General features: G+C 40.0%; 1 protein-coding gene across 9 annotated transcripts in view; it reads right to left on the reverse strand.

Annotated features, from left to right (window-relative positions):
* The window catches only part of STAU2 (staufen double-stranded RNA binding protein 2), a 281,591-nt gene that overhangs the window by 137,519 nt on the left and 121,253 nt on the right, over positions 1 to 22,819 (reverse strand). The window lies entirely within an intron of this gene.

Consider the following 22,819-nt stretch of genomic DNA (forward strand, 5'->3'; position numbering starts at 1 on the left):
AAACATAAAAGAGTTATTGTTTCTTTAAATAATTTATATACCTGAAACTAATATATCAATCCTACTTTATGGATTTACATTATGCCTTTGTGTTAGTTTTATAATCAGGAAGACATTTCAATTAAAAAAAGTTTTTTGAAATCAGAAAACATTATGCACTGAAAAAAATACAGAGAAATCTCCCTAGCCAGAGGAAATAACTTTTAATATTTTGTTTTAAAGATATGCTTTTAGTCTTTTTCTTTCCTATGCACTTTTTTGTTAACTCAAAAAAGTAAGTTAAAATATATGATCCTGTTGTTACAAAACAATATACTCCTAGGACTAATTTAAAAGGAAGATATTCCAGTATATGAATCATTTCTTTAAACAATTCCATATTGTTGGACATCTCATTTGTCTCCAATTTTTGCAATTATAAACAGCAATGAACATTTTTGTAATTAAATCCTTGTTCACACAAAAATTCATTTCTTTACGTTAGAAGCAGAATTGCTAGTTCAACGAATATGCATTTTAGGTTTCTGACACTAACAAACTGCTCCAAATTGGTACAACTCCAAAAAAAAACAAACAGTTGTGCCAATTTCACATTTCCATATTAACATAGGAAAGGGCCTTTTCCCCTATTTTTCAGTTTTGGATTTTTTTTAACTTTGTCACTGTTCTCTGTTACTGCAGATAAGTGGCAAAGATGTTTTAATAATAATATCCAAACAGAAATAGAAACAAAGGGGCTTTCAGCCCCACCCCATGACTTCTGGGGGGATTCGAGGCAAATCCCGAGGCCAAAGATTTCATCAGTCGTACTATGTAATGGGGCCTCCATAAAAACCCCTAAACGAAGAAGTCTGGAAAGCTCCTGCATTTCTACCACATCCATGTGCTGGGGAGGGCAGTGCACCCCAACTGCACAGAACAGAAGGTTCTGTGCTCCCGACTCTCTGGATCTGACCCCACACAGTATCTCCTCATTTGACTGCTCATTTTATATCCTTCATAAACCAGTGACAGTAAGTATCTTCCTGAGTTCTGTAAGCCACTCTTCTAGCAAGTTAGCGAACCTGAGGAGGGGCTGTAAGAACCCCTGAACTGACAGCTGGCTGGTCAGAAGAACAGGTGGCAACATGAGACTTGTGACCGGCACCACTACCAGCACCGGGGCTGGGCAGTCCTGTGGGACCGAGCCCTGGAACTGTGGTGGCATCAGAATGTAACCGAACTGTAGGATCCCCACCTGGTGCTGGAAAATTAGAGAACTGGTTGGTAAGGGGAAATATTGCCACACATCTGGTGTCAGACATGCTGTGAGTAAAAACGGTTTATATGTCAAAATGGATCAAACAATACACATATGTGCAGTTTATTATACTGCAACTATATCTCAATAAAGTTAAAAAAATATTTGCCAATTTGGTAAGTAAAATGTCATATTATTATTGACTTTTTGTTTTTTACTAGCTGTATAAACACAATATGTAATTCTTTTTTTTTTTTTTGGTGGTACGTGTCCCTAGCGGGAACCGAACCCGGGACTCTCTGGTCCCCAGGCCGACGCTCAACCGCTGAGCCAAACTGGCCAGGGTCACAATATGTAACTCTTATTTAAAGAATAACTTAAATGTGCCCTAGCCAGTGTGGCTCAGTTGTTTGAGCATCATTCCACGCACCAAAGTATTGCTGGTTTGAGTCCCAGTCAGGGCACATGCCTGGGTTATGGGCTCGATTCCCAGTAGGGGGCGTGCAGGAGGCAGCTGATCAATGTTGCTCTCACATCAAAGCCTCTCTATCTCTCTCCCTCTCTCTAAAATTAATAAACACACACACACACACACACACACACACACAAATATTTTTATCCTCACCCGAGGACATTTTTCCATTTTTTGTTCAGATAGAGTGGGAGGGAGAGAGAGAAAGAGAGAGAGAGAAACATTGACGTGAAAGGGACACATCGAGTGGCTGCCACCCGCACGACCAACCAGGGCCGGGGACAAACTGCAACCGAGGTACACACCCTTAGTGGGAACTGAACCCGGGTCTCTCTGGACTACAGGCCGACGCTCTAATCGCTGAGCCAAACCAGCCAGGGCTAAAAACATATTTTTTTAAATAAGGGATAATCTAAATGTTATGATTCTAAATTCTACACTCAATTTAAGAAATCACAAAACTAAAAGCATTACTTCAGTATTGTTACTATTATACAGCAGTAGTGGGCTTGCCAATATTGCTATCACCAAGCAACAATCACGCTCTCTGGACACTGATGGAAGGCATTACATCACAGTATAAGAACACAGGCGGAGTTCAAGTGTCCACATCCTACAGCAAGACCTGAGTTAACGTTTCTTCATGAATAAGGAAGATTCCTTTCTAGAGAGCTCAACTAACACAACAGTCATTAAAAGAATGTAAAGATACACATGGATTCGGCAGCCAACTACTGAATGATTTTCAACTTGAATAACAGTAACAGAGTGCATGGGTAGGTCTCAATTCAGTTAGGTTCTTCCTGCTGTAAATTTAAGTTACCTTTCAATCGGGTAAAGACCTAAAAGCAGAGTCAGAAAGTAATTTAGGGTTTGCATATTTAATGACTTTTAACTTATTTTGCCATTAGGTCTCCTGAAAAAACTATACCAATTTTACTTTCATTAGCAGTGTAAACCTGTTTTACCACACTTCTGTTGAAACAGGTTTTAGTTATGCTAAATAATTACTGCCACGCTACACGATTTCACTGTTATATTCATTTCCATGTATCTGCTTACTACGCAGGATAAACTTTTCTTTTTTTCTTTTTTTTTTTTTTTATCCTCACCCGAGGACACTTCTGCATTCTTTGTTCAGATAGAGCAGGAGGGAGGGAGGGAGGGAGGGAGGGAGGGAGGGAGGGAGGGAGGGAGAGAGAGAGAGAGAGAGAGAGAGAGAGAGAGAGAAACATCGATGTGAAAGGGACACATCAAGTGGCTGCCACCCACACGACCAACCAGGGCTGGGGACAAACTGCAACCGAGGTACATGCCCTTAGCGGGAACCGAACCTGGGTCTCTCCAGACCTCAGGCCAACGCCCCAACCGCTGAGCCAAACTGGCCAGGGCCAGGATAAACGTTTTCTCACGTGACCCCCGTAGGCCTGTGCCTTCCTTCCTGCCGGCTTCGACCTCAAGTTTGCTCATGGACTTACTTCCAAGGTGTTCCACTGGCTCAGGCTTGTTACACTGATCACATCCATGCTCTGTCTCAAGGTGTCCTGAACCCATTCTGCCATCACATATCTTTCACCCCTAATTTTGCCTTTAATACTTCCATCTTGTACCGTCAGCTCTAACCACAGCACGGCACATACAACTCTGGGGCTTGTCTAGCACTTGACACGCCTTATCTCATGTAACCCCCATAACAACCATACGAAATGGGCATTCTCATTTCTTTTTTGTTAATCCTCACCAGAGGATATTTTTTCCATTGACATTTAGAGAGAGTGGAAGGAAGAGAGGGAGGGGAGAGAGAAAAACATCACTGTGAGAGAGACACATCGACTGGTTGCCTCCTGCACATGCCCTCACCAGGGACAGGGATTGAACCTGCAACCCAGGTACATGCCCTTGACTGGAATCAAACCTGTGACCATCTGGTGCAAGGCTGACGCTCTAACCATTGAGCCATGCCGGCTGGGGCCATTCTTATTTCTTTACATTAGACATGCAAAACTAAAGCCCAGAGAAGTCACAAAGTCAGCCAAGTTCATACAGAGAGTAAGCAGCAGTGCCAGAGTTCGACCCAGGTAGTCTCACTCTAGAGCCTGGACACATACCACTACATTAAATGGCCTCTTGAAAGAACAAGTAGAAAACTAAATGCCATGTCCAGCCAGCTCAAAACACCTAGGTTAAACCCAGGAAGTAAACCCCATGCCTGGGTTTAGCCCAGATGGCTCCAGGGTCGACCCCTGTCGTCATGGTTGGCACAGAGATGGCCTCACCAGAATCTCCCCTAAAGTACACGATGTTCACACAGGAATTTAAAAGCTCAAGCTCGCCAGGGACTGTGGCATCTTAGAAAATGAGGAATGCCAGGCCATGGTGCCCATTTTACATTTTCTTCCCATTGGGTCTGCGCTTCTATCACACGGGCATATGAACTTTCTGGCACATAGAGCCTCCTGGACATCTTCATGGAGCTCCAGCTCTTGCTGGAAGAGTTGTAGAGACCGTTTTGAAGTGCAGTCTCTTAAAAGGTATTATGACATGTAGAGATAACCAAACTTAGCAGAATTTTGCCCTTCGGTGTGCACTAATGTCATGACTCTTCCGGAGAGGCTGAAGAATGTAACTGATGATGAGGAATATTGGTATCAGGGTGTCAGAACTATAGGGCAAGCCAATGTAGCAAGAAAGATAATGTCACGACACTGTCCTTGTGGTTCATGCTAGTTTGTAAGGATTGCTCTCCAAGTCCAAGGAATGAGTGCATAGCCATTTCGTAAAAAATGAGTTTGTCATCCGGCCAGTGTGGCTCAGTGGTTGAGCATCGACACATGCACCAAGAGGTCACCGGTTCAATTCCCAGTCAGGGCACATGCCCAGGTTGTGGGCCAGATTCCCAGTAGGGGGATGCAGGAGGCGGCCATTCGATGTTCTGTCTCATCGATATTTCTCTGTTTCTCTGTTTCTCTGTTTCTCTCTCTCTCTCTCTCTCTCTCCCCCCCCCTTCCTCTCTCTCTAAGACCAATAAAGAAAAAAAAAATGAATATGTCACTTTCTATACCAAAGCTTTGAAAGAAAATCTTACTATATGTTTCCATAAATCAGCTTGATTTTGGGCCACAATAGTGTTGGACTAAATATTTAGTTTATAAATACACAAATACCCTCCAATACTCAGGCCTATTTCTGCCACAGTGAGTTTTTTATAACAAAGAATTATAATTTGCATGAAGGTAAAATACTTTGTAAATGAGAGAAAGGGCAAAATGGAAGGTTCTCCTGATAGACGTTTAGCACCTGTAGGTAGACTCGGCTACATAGATACCATCACAGATGATTCACCAAATTTAATAAGAAAGCCAATTATTTGTGCATGTTTTACAAGCTGATGCCACAGAACTTTATCCCTTCTTTGACCAGACAGAACATTTTATTTAGTGCTATCTCAGAAGGCAGAGTCCTGCTTCCTCATTGGCATCAATTTTCTTAGAACACTCCCACTTTTTCTGAAATGTGTGCCCACCATTATATGGTTTGTCTGTAAAGTTGCTTGACTACTACTGGCAGAACTGATTCTTGATGATTTTTTGTTTTTGTTTTTATAAGTCTTCTCTTCCAAAGTCTCCAGTGGCAGCCAGGTACAAACACATTATGTGGCTGATTTTCCTCTTGGAAAATGTGAAGTCCACCTTGTCTAGCATTTGCTACTCACTAAATTTCCCTGCCCTGCTGGTGGTAAAATTTCTTGTCATCATTCTAATGTTCAATAAACCTTACCTTTGGAGTTTCAAAAATATACCTGACTTTTAAAACTCTTAAAAACTGAAAAATGGACTATCGATCCAAAACAGGAAATTTGAGGAGGAACAACAATCGCATCATCGAATTATCTAATAGTACTTTAAAATTTTATTTATATGAAAATTCATGAAATCCAAGTAAGGTCTGCAGTCTAGTGCATGGTACGGTACCAGGGTCAAGTCCTTGACTTCGGCAAAGTGCCACAACTGTGGAAGACGGCACCCCTGGGAGAAGCTGCACGACGGATCCAGGCGGTCTCTCTGCCATTTTCACAACTTAAAAAGTGAACAAAACCCCGTGACATGAAAGCACTGCTGTGCTGCTCTGGACCCCCTGGGAACAGAGGCTCTGGAACCGGCAGTGCGGAGACATCGAGGGGGAAGGACAGCACCTCTGGTTCTAGACGGCCCTGAGGGCGAGCAGGGCCCGGCGGCAGGGCCTGCTCCGTGCAGTCTGCAGCTCTGACCACAGCCTCCCCTAACTGCAGCCCTGGCTCCCCAGGCTCCAGTGCCTGACCTTCAGCTCCTCCTCCTGGCAGCGTGGGCTTCATGACTGGGACTCTTCTTTCCCAGAGAAGCTTGAGGCCACTTATCAGGTAAGAGCACATGCGACCCAAGAAGGTGCCCACTAGACCACCATGGCCATCTGCCTGGAGTATAGGAATAGACCATCCATGGTTCCCCGTGACCTTCAGCTGCTAGGCTGACTGGGTCTCAGAACTCTCCCCTTCCCACCGCCCTGCCGTTGACACGCCCTGGAACAGGGGTACTCTCATGGGACACCACCTGCCTTCCCTACACAGTTCCTTGTCAACCTGGTCTTCCAGCCACAGCCCTTGAGTCCCTAGTTCTGCCCCATTTTTAAGCGAAATATCCACTCACATTATTTAAATGGAGACAAAAATCAACATTGCAAAATTTGAAGGAAGTTTCTAAAATTAAACAAAAACAGAAAAATGTTGGATTCCTAAATGGTGGCGGAGTGAACAGAAGCTACACAAACCGTCTCCCAGAACCAAACTGGAATTACAACTAAAACACAGAAAAGAAGCTTGCGAGGACCGTACAACGAGGGACACTGACTCGATCCTGGTGGGATTGCGAAGGCGCGAGAGTTGGGCTGGGAGCCCATGGTCGGCAGCTCGGCAGCAGCCTTAGCTGGGAGCGGCGCCCTCGGGTTACATTCCCAGGCGGCTCCACAGCGCAGAGCCAGACAGAGGATGAAACAGCCACAGCCACTCACCTTGGGCTCCGGCAGAGGGAGGGCAGACTGGACTGGAACTGTGCCGGGACACTCGGGGTTTGGAGGGCGCTCAGCCAAAATGGTGAAACACAGAAACAAAAGCCAAATGAAAGAACAAGAGACCTCCACCGAAGATGAGATCAATGTGGAGCAATTAGGTAAGTTAACAGAGCTAGAATTCAGAGCCATGATCTCGAGGAAGGTTAACAGCATGAGTAAGAACATAGAGATGCTGAAAATCAACCAACTGGAAATTAAAACCCACCAAGAAGAGATGAAAAATGACATATCAGAAATAAAGAAAACATTGGACGGTCTTAAAAGCAGAGTAGAGGAAGCTGAGGACCGATCAGTGAATTAGAAGACAGGATAGAAAAAATCAACCAATCAGAAAACCAAAAGAAAAAAACATTAAAAAACAGGAAAACAGCTTAAGAGAACTGTGGGACAATTGGAAACGTAATAATATTTGCATCATAGCACTCCCCGAGGAAGAAGAAAATGAGCAAGGGATAGAAAATATATTCAAAGAAATAGTGACAGAAAACTTCCCTAATTTGGTGAAGGAAGACAATATTCAAGTTCAAGAAGCACAGAGAGCCCCAAGTAAGAACCCAAACAGGCCCACACCAAGACACATAATAATTAAAATGCCAAAAATTAAAGACAAAGAGAGAATCCTAAAAGCAGCAACAGATAAGCAACAGGTTACCTACAAAGGGAACTCCATAAGGCTCTCAGTTGACTTCTCACAAGAAACACTACAGGCCAGAAGGGAATGGCATGAAGTAATCAAGGTCATGAAAAGCAAGGATCTGAATCCACGACTACTCTACCCAGCAAGGCTGTCATTCAAAATAGAAGGTCAAATAATGAGTTCCTAGACAAAAAAAGGCTAAGAGAATACATTAGCACTAAACCGCCACTGCAAAAATGTTAAAAGGACTGCTGTAATTAGTAGAAGAAATAGGAAGAAAAATATAACCAAACTAAACAAAAATGGCAATAAATAAGTACATATCAACAATCACCTTAAATGTAAATGGATTGAATGCTCCGATAAAAAGACACAGAGTAGCTGATTGGATAAGAAAGCATGACTCTTCGATATGTTGTTTAGAAGAGACCCACCTCACAGCAAAAGACTCACACAGGTTGAAAGTAAAGGGATGGAAAAAAATTTCCCGAGCAAACGGAAAGCAAAAAAAAGCTGGGGTAGCAATATTCATATCTGATAAAATAGATTTCAGAATGAAGGCCATAACTAGAGACAAAGAAGGTCACTACATAATATTGAAAGGATCTATCCAACAGGAAGATATAACCTTGATAAACATATATGCACCCAATATAGGAGCACCAAAATATATTAAAAATCTTCTGGAGGACTTCCAAGGAGAAATCTACAGCAATACAATCATAGCAGGGGACTTCAACGCCCCGTTGACACCACTGGATCCATCCTATAGACAAAAAATTAGCAAGGCAACAGAGACTCTAAATGTAGAACTAGACCAAATGGATTTAATAGATATCTACAGAGAATTACACCCCAAAACTACAGAATACACATTCTTCTCAAGTGCACATGGGACATTCTCAAAGATAGACCACATGATAGGACACAAACTAAATCTCTACAAGTTCAAGAAGATTGAAATCATATCAAGTATCTTCTCAGATCACAATGGCATGAAACTAGAAATCAACTGCAAAAGAACATGCAAAGACATTTCAACACATGGAGGCTAAATATCATGCTACTAAACAATGAATGGGTTACAGAGGAAATCAAGGAAAACTTCCTGGAAACCAATGAAAATGAACACACAACAACACAAAATCTATGGGATGCAGCAAAAGCCGTTCTGAGAGGGAATTTCATGGCACTACAGGCCAACCTCAAGAAACAAGAAAAAATTCGAATTGACTGTCTAACCTCACAACTTAAAGAATTAGAAAGCAAACAAAAAGAAAACCCCAGAGCAAGTAGAAGGAAGGAAATAGTAAAGCTCAGAGCAGAAATAAATGACATAGAGACCAAAAAAGCAATTCAAAGGATCAATGAAACACAGAGCTGGTTTTTCGAAAAGATAAACAAGATTGATGGACCCTTAGCTAGACTCATCAAGAAACAAGGAGAGAGGACCCAAATACACAAAATCAGAAATGAAAGAGGAAAAGTAACAACCGACACCACAGAAATATAAAAGATCATTAACAGCTACTATGAACAACTACATGGCAACAAATTCGACAATCTAAGCGAAATTTCTAGAAACACACAGTCTCCCAAAACTGAACTGAGAAGAAATAGAAAACTTGAACAGACCAATAACAACTAAGAAAATTGAAGAGGTAATCAAGACTCTCCCAGCAAACAAAAGCCCAGGCCCAGATGGCTCACGGGGGAATTTTACCGAACATTCAAAAAAGAACTAACACCCATTCTCCTCAAACTATTTCAAAAAATTCAAAAAGAAGAAAGACTTCCAAACTCATTCTATGAGGCCAGCATAATTCTAATTCCAAAACCAGAAAAAGACACTACAAAGAAAGAAAACCACAGGCCAATATCCCTGATGAATACAGATGCCAAAATCCTGAACAAAATACTAGCAAATCGGATCCAGCAATACATCAAAAAAATTATTCACCACGACCAAGTGGGATTCATCCCAGGGATGCAAGGCTGGTATAATATTTGCAAATCAATAAATGTGATACACCACATAAACAAAATGAAGAATAAAAACCACATGATCATATCAATAGATGCTAGAAAAGCATTTGACAAAATCCAGCATCCATTTCTGATAAAAATACTCAGCAATATGGGAATAGAGGGATCATATCTCAACATAATAAAGGCCATATATGAAAGACCTACAGCCAACATCATACTCAATGGGCAGAAACTAAAAACATTTCCCTTAAGAACAGGAACAAGACAGGGATGTCCACTTTTGCCACTTTTATTTAACATAGTACTAGAAGTCTTAGCCACAGCAATCAGACATGAAGGAAAAATAAAAGAGATCCAAATTGAAAAGGAGGAAGTAAAACTGTCATTATTTGCTGATGACATGATATTATTATACATAGAAAACACTAAAGAGTCCATCAAAAATCTACCAGACTTAATAAATGCATTTGGCAAAGTAGCAGGATACAAAATTAATGTCAAGAAATCAAAGGCATTCGTATACACCAATGATGAACTCACAGAAAGAGAAACTGAAAAAACAATCACATTTACCATCGAGGCAAAAAAATTAAGATACCTAGGAATAAACTTAACCAAAGAAGTAAAGGACCTATTTGCAGAAAACTAGAGTCATTGAAAAAAGAAATAAAAGAAGATATATAAAAGTAGAAGCACATACCTTCTTCATGGATTGGAAGAAATAACATCATTAAAATGTCCATTTTATAGATTCAATGCAATCCACATCAAAATACCAACGACATATTTCACAGAACTAGAACAAATACTTCAAAAGTTCATATGGAACCAAAAAAGTCCCCGAGTAGCCACAGCAATTTTGAAAAAGAAGTACAAAGTAGGTGGGATCACAATACCAGATATCAAGTTATACTACAAAGCCACTGTAATCAAAACAGCCTGGTACTGGCACAAGAACAGGCAGATAGACCAGTGGAACAGAACTGAAAACCCAGAAATGGACCCAAGGCAATACGCTCAATTAATATTTGACAAAGGTGGCAAGAGCATACAGTGGAGTAAAGACAGCCTCTTTAATAAATGGTGTTGGGAAAACTGGACAGCTACATGCAAAAAAATGAAACTAGACCATCAACTTACACCATACACAAAAATAAACTCAAAATGGATAAAAGACTTAAATGTGACCCGTGAATCCATAAAAATTCTAGAAGAAAATGTAAGCAACAAAATTTCAGACATCATACACAGCAGAATTTTCACTGATACATCACCTAAGGCAACAGAAACAAAGGAAAAAATGAATGCATGGGACTACATCAAACTAAAAAGCTTCTGCACAGCAAAAGAAACAATCATCAAAATGGAAAGGCAACCCACTGTATGGGAGAACATCATTGCCAATGATGTATCAGATAAGGGGTTAATTTCCAATATATATAGAGTGCTCATACAACTCAACAAAAGAAAGACAAAGAACCCAATTAAAAAATGGACAGAGGGTCTGAATAGGCACATCTCCAAACAGGACATACAAATGGCCAAGAGACATATGAAGAAATGCTCAACATCACTAATCATCAGAGAGATGCAAATTAAAACAACAATGAGGTATCATCTCACACCTGTCAGAATGGCTGCCATCAACAAATCATCAAACAACAAGTGTTGACAAGGGTGTGGAGAAAAGGGGACTCTAATACACTGCTGGTGGAAATGCAGACTGGTGCAGCCACTATGGAAAACAATATGGTGTTACCTCAAAAAATTAAAAATTGAACTGCCATTTGACCCAGTGATCCCACTTCTAGGAATATACCCTAAGATGCCTGAAACACCAATCAGGAAGAATATATGTACCCCCGTGTTCATAGCAGCACTATTTACAATAGCTAAGATCTGGAAACAGCCCAAGTGTCCATCAGTAGACGAACGGATAAAAAAGCTGTGGTACATATACACAATGGAGTACTATGCAGCGGTAAAAAAGAAAGATCTCTTATCCTTTGAGACGACATGGAGGGACCTGGAAAGTATTATCCTAAGTGAAATAAGCCAAGCAGAAAAAGACAAATACCACATGATCCCACTTATATACGGAATATAATGAACATAACAGTCTGAGGAATACGGTAGTCCCAGAAACATGGAAGTAGGGCACAGACTGACATCCCTCAGAAGAGGTGTTGGGGGGCGGATGGGAAGAGATAAACCATAGAACTTATATGCATGTATGCATGACCAATGGACATGGACAACTAAGCCAGGGATGGGGCGGAGGTGGGGTGGGAAGGGGGATGCCAATGGGGTAAAAAAGGAGAAATATCTGTAACAAAGAAATAAATAAAAAATTAAATAAAAATAAAAATAAATTTAAAAAAATTTTTTTTAAAGAACAGCAAATTTTAAAAGACTGACATTTGCCTTAGCACAAAACGTAACATGAAAAGACCACAATAATAGCAGAGCGCTGATGTACTGGACCGGAGCCCCGCCACCTGAGCTTGAGCTGCAGTGGCCGGTAGCCTCTTAACCCTGCTTTCCCCGTCCGTAAAACGAATTAGACAAGAAGAACTTGAAAATCTCCTGCAGCTCTAAAAGTCTATAAATCATCTTAACACCAAGCAGAAGGACTGGAATAAAACAGTACAGCTGAATAACATCATCCCAAAAGCTTACTGAGTGTTTTCTAAAAATGAGCTATTACTAAAGTTTTTTATGTCTTAAGAAAAATCATCTCATACAGATGGCTACTCCATTGTTAAACAAACATCTCACAAGCTTTTTCTGCCATTTTACTGTTTTTACATGATCCACCCAAATATCAAACTGGTATACCAAACAATCATTTTGACATTTTCTTTTTTTTTTTTTTTTTTATCCTCACCCGAGGATATTTTTCCATTTTTTTGTACAGATAGAGTGGGAGGGAGAGAGAGGAAGGGAGAGAGAGAGAGAAACATTGACGTGAAGGGACACATGGAGTGGCTGCCACCCGCACGACCAACCAGGGCCGGGGACAAACTGCAACCGAAGTACGTGCCCTTAGCGGGAACCGAACCCGGGTCTCTCCAGACCGCAGGCCGACGCTCTAACCGCTGAACCAAACTGGCCAGGGCTCATTTTGACATTTTCCATGTTATGAAATGTTCTTAAAAAATAATTCTGGTGCATGATATATAAAACATTCAAGAAAATACATACTTCGTTTTAGTGGAATTTTTTTCAAAATAGTATTCATTTTTTGCTTAGTTATCAACAAAGTGATAGACCTACAAATAAACATGTTGTCTACAGGGGCAAATGCAGTCCGTGGGGTCAGAAGACACCCGTTGAAGCCTTTGCCACCTCGAGCCCACTCGGTGTGATCAGGCACGTTAGAAAATGAGCCTCAATTCTCTGGTTTATAGAATGAGAGGCTGAACATTCTCCAACCTTTTCACACTTCTGACTTTGGGTTTGTTTTTCCTCTTCTATGCGTATCGAGTTTCGAGACTCAGTCTTTTAGACAGACTGTACTTATTTAGTAACAAGAAGTCATCTTCCTGTTTCTCCACCAAAGACTGCCAATCTAAGATATAAATTCAGATCCAGTTCTACCCCAAAGCAAGGACACCTAATAAGAATGAATGCACTATTTCCATTAGGTTGAAATACCAATAATAACATCTATTATGCTATTAAGTCCAGCAACAGCAAGCTGAGAGGTCTGTGATATCAAAGACCATTAAGATACTGGGGGGAAAGTGAAAACACTGTATTTTTTTCATTTGTTCAAATATTGAGCACTGGCAATGTCAGGCACTGTGCTATAAGATCTGTTTTTTAAAATAAAAAACTGATTTTTTTTTTGTCAAAGGACACTTGCTCCTTTTTTTCTAAGTTTTCCCTCCATTTTTTATTGGGTGGTGCTTAACCCTGTTTACCTTAGAGACTGACCAGCTTTTTAAGAGCACTTTCAACTTTAAAAAGCTCTATTAAAATCACCAAAAATAGTCCAATGCAGTCCATCGATAGTTTCTGAATAAATTAAGGAATGGACTCCACATCCATTCCACACAGAAGTTTCAGGGAGACTTGCTACCGCCTTCGTGGACCCCAGCTCCAACCACACGGTGTCAGGCGGCTGCTTCCGCCGATGCGTTCACCACCCTCACCATGTCAACGGGACTTTTATCTTTTCAATTACTTGTACTCCATGTAGTCAGGGCAGAAAGATCATGAACCAAGCACTTCTTCATTCACAACTGTTTTAAACAAATAAAACTTTGCATTCGTTTATGTTATAACACAATAAAGACACAATGATTGCCCTGGCCAGTTTGGCTCAGTGGTTAGAGCATCAGCCGGCGGCCCAGAGAGACCTGGGTTCAGTTCCTGCTAAGGGCACGTACCTCGGTTACAGTTTGTCCCTGGCCCCAATTGGGGTCATGTGGGTGGCAACCACTCAATGCGTCTCTCTCACATCGACGTTTCTCTCTCTCTCTCTCTTTGTCTCTCTCTCCCTCCCTCTCTAACTGAAGGTAAATGCAAAAATGTCCTCGGATGAGGATTAAAACAAAAAAAGACACAATGATTAAAGCTGATGCATGAATAAATAGATAAACAGAAGAGGAAAAGTCCAGAATAAAACCAAATACACAGAGAATCTTAGTATCCGGTAACAGCCAAGTCTTAATGAAGTGGGGAATAAACCTGGAGGAATGCTTTCAGTTTAAATCCCAGATGGATCACAGATTGAAAGACAAAAAGAATAAAATTATAAAAGTTCTAGAAGGTAACTTAAAAGAAGTTTTTATTAGGGGAAGGCATTATTACAATTACAAATGCTAAAAAGACTATAAAAGAAAAAGCATTCAAATACATTAAAAAGGAAACCAAACTTTAGAAGAAAATTCCATGATAAACAAAGAAAAGAAAAAATGTATTGGCAAGTCTTATCATGAAGACACACATACATACTCTTATCAAACAAGAAAAAAAGACCAACTAATTTTAAAATGAGCAATGGCTAGGCTTATTGTTGATGGAAATGACTCAAATGCACACACACAAAAAATACTCAGTCTCCTTCATAATAGGAGAAATGCACATTAAAACAGCATTGAATACCATATTTCAACTATCAGATTGGCAAAGATCCAGAAGTCGGATAGCACAGTGTTACTGAAGTTGGGGAAACGCAATCTCGTTGACTGCTGGTAGGAATGTAAATCGGTCAGTCTCCATTGAGTGGAATCTGGCAACAGCCATCAAAACCCTCAGTGCACATATTCTTTGACTCAGTAATTCCACTTGTAGGAAATGATCCAACAAACATACTAACATAAATGTAATATGATATATGTATGAGGCTTTACACTGTAGCATTATTTATAATAGAAATATACTGTAAACAATCTAAACGCCAATCAGTTAGAAACTGGTTAAATAATAATAAGGTCCTATACATATTAATATAGAAGGATCTTCAGGGTGTAGTGTAAGTGAAGAGAAAACGGGAACAGTGTGTCTGGAATGCTAGGGGATAACATATGTCTGAATTTGCTTGTATATGTATAAAAAATTCTGTAACAGTACCAAAGAAACTAGTCAACCACAAGTTACTTGTTTGGGAAACAGGGTAGAAAGTGTGCTAATGGGGACAAATGTGGGGGGAATCTTAACTTCTTTTGCATTTTTTATTTCTATTCATTCAAAAAACTAAATAAAATAGAAAAGAAAAATAAAGAAGATTGGTATAATGAAACCTGAGCAAAACTCATCACGGAAAAGGAGATCAAAGCACAAAAGTGATCTCAGAGTCGCCTCCTTCCAGCGGCAGAGCTAGGGGCTGACTGTCCTGAACAGCTCTCCAGCTCTCTCACTGCAAAGCAACTAGCACTTCTTGTAAATCTACATCCATACACTCTAGAATCCATAAACTCCACTCCTAGGTGTGTTCCCAGAAACTCTCAGGCATGTACACAGGAGATGTTCAAAATGTTCATAGTACTATTTTTGTAACAACAAAATCCTGAAACTATCCCAAATGTGGATCAATAGGAGAAGGGGCAAATCAATCATAGGATACTCACATAATAGATGAAATATACATGTAACAAAATAACCTTAAATCACAATGTTGAAATGGGGGAGAAGTTCAAGAAAATACACAATACGATGCCATTTTCCTGAAGTTTAAAAAAATAAGAAACCAAAACAAAACTACACAAATACTGTTAAGGACTCATACATATTTGATAAAACTATAAGAAATAAAGGGTGGGGTGACTACAAATAAAACGCAGAGAGAGTGGTTACCTTTGTTGGGGAGCACAGTGGGCCAAGGGGAGTCAAAGAGGAGGAGACAGGGGAAGGCTGATCATGTTCCAGTGCTTACTTGATCATCTTCATCACTTATATGCGTTAAATACATTATGTATCAAGCACTGACTGTATTTTTTCTTTAAAAATGGTAGCAAAGTTTAACCTTTCCTGACAAACTGTAATACTCGAGTTCTAAAACTCCGTCTTTCTAGACAAGCTAGTGAATAATTGTGAGCATTACCCTTATTTTCTCCTCAAACTTATAGTAATTTCTTTAATAAAGAAAATCAATTAAATAGTTCTTAACACCTTAGCTTTCCATCTCTGGGAGACTTCCACCGGTATCACTGCTATGCTCTGTTCCAGTTTTCAAAACACTGGTTTTAACTACCTTTCAATCCCCATAGAGCTCTGAGAATAAAGAGATTTATTCAGATTTATTCACATATTTCAGATTTCCAGAACAAATTTCAGAAATTGAAATTTCATTCTGACTTTAGAAAACTACACATTTCTCTTCTAGTTTTAAAAATATCATAGGTCCTGGCTAGGTAGCCCAGCTGGTTAGATAGAGCAGCCTCCTGAGACTCCAAGGTTGCGGGTTAGATCCCCAGTCAGGGCACATACTGGAATCAGCCAATGAATAGAACAACAAACTGATTTCTCTCTCTCCCTTCATTTCTCTCTCAAAAAATCAATAAAAAAAAAAATACTTTTAAAAAAATAATAAATTATCACAGAAGTAGATTTCAGTATAGAGCAACTGCTGCCCCAACTGTTTAACATGCATTTGTTTAAATGCAACCATATTGTGAATCAGGCCGAAGTTTGTGTATATGTGAGTGTTTTAAATATACTTTTATATTTAAAAATAGTATATGTCTACTAAAAAAAAATATTTCCTCGTTTGTCCCTCTCTTTCAGTCAAGCTCTAGGAAGAACAGGCTGCTGGGCATTCTTACTGCTGCAGAAAGGCAGAGCCAAGTCACAACCCTGGCAGCAGTGTGTCACCTGCTTCCCCAACAGGTGGAATTGTCGTCTTTAAAACCTCGCCAATTTCTATGGATCAGAAATGACAGAACATAGTTTTAATCGGCACTTTCCTGATTGCTGATCAATTTTTCCTTAGTTAACATCTGTTCTTTTTAAATGTCTCCTTAAGTGCGTTGGCCATTTTTCTATTGGGGTGTTTACTTTTATTAACCTGTATGTGCCCTTTGTGTACATTGAACCTGTTGCTATATGTTCTGCAACCTATGCTTTCTGTTTGTCATTTGCCTTTTTTATTTTCTTATGCTGCTCCCTGAATTGTTTTTAGTTTTTTAGGTACCTAAATCAATCTTTTTTTTTATTTCATCCTTTGCTCTTATGCTTAAAAACACTCTCATTCTGAGATCAATAAATGCATCCTTAAATTGTTCCTATGATTTCCTTTTTTCAGAAACATGTACCTGAGACCCTGGCCAGGTAGGTCAGTTGGTTAGAGTGCTGTCCCGATACACCAGGTTGTGGGTTCAACCCCATCAGGGCACATACAAGAATCAACCAGGGGTGCATAAATAAGTGGAACAACAAATCGATGTTTCTCTCTCAAATCAAGTTTTAAAAATGTACCTAAGCCCTGGCCAGTTTGGCTCAGCGGTTAGAGCGTCGGCCTGCGGTCCTGAGAGACCCGGGTTCGGTTCCCGCTAAGGGCACGTACTTCGGTTGCAGTTTGTCCCCGGCCCTGGTTGGTCGTGCGGGTGGCAGCCACTCGATGTGTCCCTTCACATTGATGTTTCTGTCTCTCTCTCCCTTCCTCTCTCTCCCTCCCACTCTATCTGTACAAAAAAATGGAAAAGTATCCTCGGGTGAGGATAAAAAAAAAAAAAATAAAAAAAAAATAAAAATGTACCTAAAATCGGTTTTATATAAAAATATGAGTAGAGAAAAATCTTTTAAAATCATGAAAATTTAAATTCTGTCCATCTTTCCTGAGAATATTTCAGAAAAATGTGCTACCTGTGTTCATCTGATTAATGATTCCCTTTCTGGTTTAAGATCCTTTCTCCTTCAATGCATGGGCCTCGAACTAAAAACTCCACGGGTGAACTAAAAACTCCACGGGTGTGACTACAATAGAAGCAAGCTTCATGCTGTCTCTCATCTCCCTCCGATCAGTGCGCAAGAAAAGCGAACCCTGGTCAAAGTAGAAACGGGCTAAGGCCTCTCAGCACTCAGGCAGGTGAAACAGCCACCAGCATAAAAGGGGAGAGCCCCTTTCTGAACACCGGCTCTGCCTCTGCTCAGGGAGGAACGGCACCCCCCACACGCACACACACTCTCTGCAGGTGCAGCAGCAGCAGTGATGAGGTATTCGTCCTCAGATAAACAGCCCTCTACTTACGGGCCAGACTTGGTTCAAAGGCCGACAGCCACGAGGGACTGGGATGGCTGAACAGAAGTAGCCTACCAATTCTTCTCAAATAGATGGCTACAATCAGCTATACTCTTAGATTTCCAACACAGAATGTCGAAATAAATAATTAAGTTGGATCGCTAAGCTTTATACTTAAGTCAAATTGGCTCCAACTAACTTAATTGTCTCATTACAGAGTAGTTTCTGTTATGGGAGCCCCAAAAGGAAATCGTTGAGAGAACTCTCTCAAAACACTTAAAGAATCTATTAATCTGTTATCTTAAAAGTACAACCCTTACCCAACAAGAACAGAATAAAAATGGTCAAGGTTCTAAATACTGTGCATAGAACCTAGGAATATGCATGTGATATGTGTAATGTCAGGTCACTGGGGCAGTTTGGCCTCTGGTGTCGGGATGGACAGTTTATTAACATACAGAGATGACACAAAAGTGACAAAAATGTTGGTAAGTCAACTACAGTACTAAAGAGGCCAGTAAGAACTCTCTTCCATCCCAAAAGTATTTGTCTTGGGTCATCTCTAATGAACCTAGAAGAGTCAGCATATTTCACAGGGGCTAAATAAAACTTTTTAAAAGGTTAACGGAAAAATATTTATGTGAAAAATGCCTCCAAATAATCTTTTAGTGGGTGGATTCGGCGCATACCAGTGAATACCTTTGAGCTTAGTCCAATTTTGAATTAAGCTAGAGTTCACCTTTGAGAAACAATGACCTGTTTTTAAGTAAAACTCTGTATTAATAAGAAACAGGGAATGTGAATACAAAAAAAAAAAGACATTATCAACTGAACTGTATCTAAATATTTTACAAAGTTTTCCATGAGCCGTCAGTAGATCTTTAAAATGCTTAATCTTTTTTAAAAAGTTGTTCGTCATTCATCTGTAAAAATCGAGCTTTTTATGTGTATGCCAAGCATCAAATTGCCCTGTGCTGAATTTAACACGAACCTCACGTTACAAAGTTACGTGCTCTTGCCCTTCAACATGCCTATGACAGGGATTCAGAAGGTAAAAACACACTTAGAACAGTCTACCTTCAACTGCAGTCGGGCCAACAGGCAGGCCTGGGAAGGATGCAGGAATGAGGTCCATGTTTTCAATCTGCAGGCAATCAAGCCAGGCTATGTAATCACAATCACTTGCAAAACCATTTAAACTATTTTTTAGTTGTAATTGTTCGCAGTTTCTTAGGACCGTAATCTTTAAAATAATATCTTCCACCAAAAAAAAAACAATAACTTCTCCCACTTCAAAAATTAAATGCACATGGACGTGAACTTTCTTTGTCAGCTTGTAGTTAGCTGCGAGCTATGCCAGGCTAAACCTCTCTTCTGTCCCCTTTCTAACTCTGCTTTCCTTTCTTTTAACTTTCGTACATTATGGTTCCAATTTAATCTCATATTTATCCAAATAATGGTTGGCTAAAAATTTTATCTAATTAACTATAATTTGTAAAGTAAGGTAGAGTTTCACAAAGAAAACCATGAAGAAGAGTCCCTTTATGATGACATTCTGGTTTTTATAAAGTAGTATGCTACCTTTTCAGCAGTTACTCAAGGAAGGCTATTTTACAGTGGTAACATAATTAAAGAGTCTCAGCGTTGACACTGGCATGCAGAACTCACAGCACACTGAGTAGGATGCACAATGAGTTACTCGAGGTCAGACGACAGGTCAGCGCAGCAGCAGCACTGACAATCTCGAATCTCTATCTCCCCCACACGTGCCATCCTGAGAGCCCTGCTCCGGCCTCGCTGCGAAACCCCAGCCCAGGTGTTCTTCACAGGACAGAAACCACACAGGGCAACATGTCAAACTCCGGGAACTGATTAAGTAGAAGAGAATGTAACCTACATGTTACCAAAATACATGAATTTAAACTAAATTTAGGTAGTGGATTTATCACTCCAGTGATCGGAAAAGAGACCAACTTTTCCTAGTGTTGTCTTTAAGTAGCTACGACTGACTCCACAGGACCCTGGGGTCCCAGTAGAGAGAAGCAGCCCATTCCAGAGCCGGGCTGCCCTCAGTCTGCATGGTGACCTGAGGCAGGGACAGTGCACACAGGGAAAGACCTGGGGTCAGCTTTCTCACCCCGACATTGGGAAGGTTGAGGGGTCGTCCTCCTTTCACATTCTCCGTGTAAACTACTGTGGACCAGAGCAAGTCCCAGAGCGTGTACAGTACAGTTACGTTTTAAGCTGGCTTCAAATAGCTTTATCATGTGTCGGATTAGGTCTTTTATGCATTCTTACACTGAACCTCACTGGCCTCTCTGATCCCTCTCTCCCCACTTGCAAAGGAATTCCCAGATCCAACAGCAAGTCAAAAATCAGCAAATACATAAAGCTAAGAGTCAAAATATCACTGTTTAATGATGGAGCTTGCAAGTTATTCATAACGTGATTTCATGTTTTAAAACTGTCAAGAACTGGTCTCCATATTCAAATAGATAATGTTTATATTCTTTGAAAAAAATGTCTAGTGCCAGAAGTAACTATTCAAGGATAAACTATACATTCTTCAGTCACCACGTGCATGCAAAAAAACCTCCAACAGATATGAAGCATGAGAACAGAATTTGGGGCCAGCCTACGCAGAATCATATGTGTTTAGTGAAGAAGAGGAGGGAGAAAGCACAGAAGGATAGCAACACCCATGACGTGCTCACTGGAAAACACGTGCTGTGCTAAGTACTTCATAGAACACTGCAATCAACTTAATGCTTCTACATTCCCTTACCAAGTAATTAGAAACCTATATATTCAAACATCAAAGGAATGCAACTCTCTGAGAATCCTGAACTGGTTCCATTTTTTCTTCGGGTTACATGTTAAGCTATCACATTCATCATCCTTATATATATAGATCAAAGGCTCAGAATCCTATTAAATTATTTCAATTATTCCCAGAAAGTAACTCATGAATACCATTACATCACTGAAATATTCTTTGCAAGAGACTAGTGTCGATGATCCAAAAATTCAGTTCCTGTAAGCATGCTTTGATATGAGTTTGTTACTAATTTCATTATACATCAAGAGATGAGCTGCTAATATCAAAGAGTAAATTATGACAATTCACACACTGACGTTTATTCGGAATCCAGAGGTTACAAGGAAGAAAACCAGGGCTGGAAATGAGATAGTCTGACTCCACTGGCCCTTCCCTTCAATAGGGTCTTCATCAGCCGGCTGTTTCGTTTCACTGATTTTTACTAAAATGGTCACTTCAGTGAGAGTAGATGCTCTTCTCCCAGCCAGTGTGGCTCAGTGGCTGAGCGTCGACCCATGCACCAAGAGGTCACCAGTTCAATTCCTGGTCAGGACACATGCCCAGGTTGTGGGCCCGATCCCCAGTGGGGGGCGTGCAGGAGGCAGCCAATCAATGTTCTCTCTTATCGATGTTTCTATCTCCCTTTCCCTTCCTCTCTCTCTAACATCAATAAAGAAAAAAAAAAAGAAAAATATAAAGAAAGAAAATAGATGCTTTTCAGGAGAGATGGGGAGGAAGATAAATGTTTATGCTTTCAATGCATAACAGCCTGATCACACACCTTTAAAAAATAATAGTAAACTGACATGGATTTTTAAGCATCTGATAATACTATAAATAAAATACAGTGTGAGCACTTTTATTCTTACATTTCTGATATTTCAATTAGTGACTTGACTCAAATATTAAAAATTCTAATGACTCAGCACAATGTGAAAAATGCCTATTGCAATATTACAAGAAAACAACACAGTACAAACTTTTGTCTGTGTTACAGACGAAATCTATCATCTGTATCAACTTCCCCACCAAGGATTAAGGACACTGTCATATATGATGCATAAGGAATATCTAAACAGAGACAGTGGTTGTGGCTGACTTACAACTGTGAGTGTTTAGGGCATCATTCTTTTCATTAAAGTAAGACAGAGGGACATTCTGAATTTTAAATAGTTTTAACAATTGCTCTTTAATTGTTAAAACAATTAGCAGTTCATTAAAATCCTGATGTATTTTCACAATAACAAGAGATAAGAGTCATTAAAACTATCTGATGTCGTGAAAATAAAGAAATCTTCACAGAGATCTAAGAAAAAAGTAAATTCTTCCATAAAAAGGCATAAAACTGTTGTACATTCATGATTACTAAGTTATCCTCAGTCTGTAAAACCATGGATAGCACAGCTCTCCGATCATTATAAGAACAAGAATACTTCTGAATGTTTGCAATCTGTATTTTGAACAAGAATCACACAGTGGCTTTTTTTTTTTTCTAGAGAGAGACAGAAACATTGATTGGCTGCCTCCTGCATGTCCCCTATGGGGGATTGAGCCCGAAACCCAGGCATGAGTCCTGACCGGGTTTTGAACCAGCACCTCTCAGTCTATGGGGCACCTCTCAGTCTATGGGACGACTCTCAGTCCACTGAGCCACACCAGCCAGGCCATACAGTGGCTTTTGCAATATTTTTTTTAGATTATGTGTGAACTTAATTTATTTTCATTAATAAAACTGAGTAATTTTTAATGCAAAAATTTATCATTGTGTAAAAATTTGTGATTACCTAAAAATAATTCTGTGAAAACAGCTGGTTTTAGAGTATAATGAGCTTGTAGATAATTGCTTTTCTTGTTTTATTCTTTCATACTATAAT

Source organism: Molossus molossus, unplaced genomic scaffold, assembly GCF_014108415.1.
Source record: "Molossus molossus isolate mMolMol1 unplaced genomic scaffold, mMolMol1.p scaffold_m16_p_16, whole genome shotgun sequence".
Classification (NCBI taxonomy): Eukaryota; Metazoa; Chordata; class Mammalia; order Chiroptera; family Molossidae; genus Molossus; species Molossus molossus.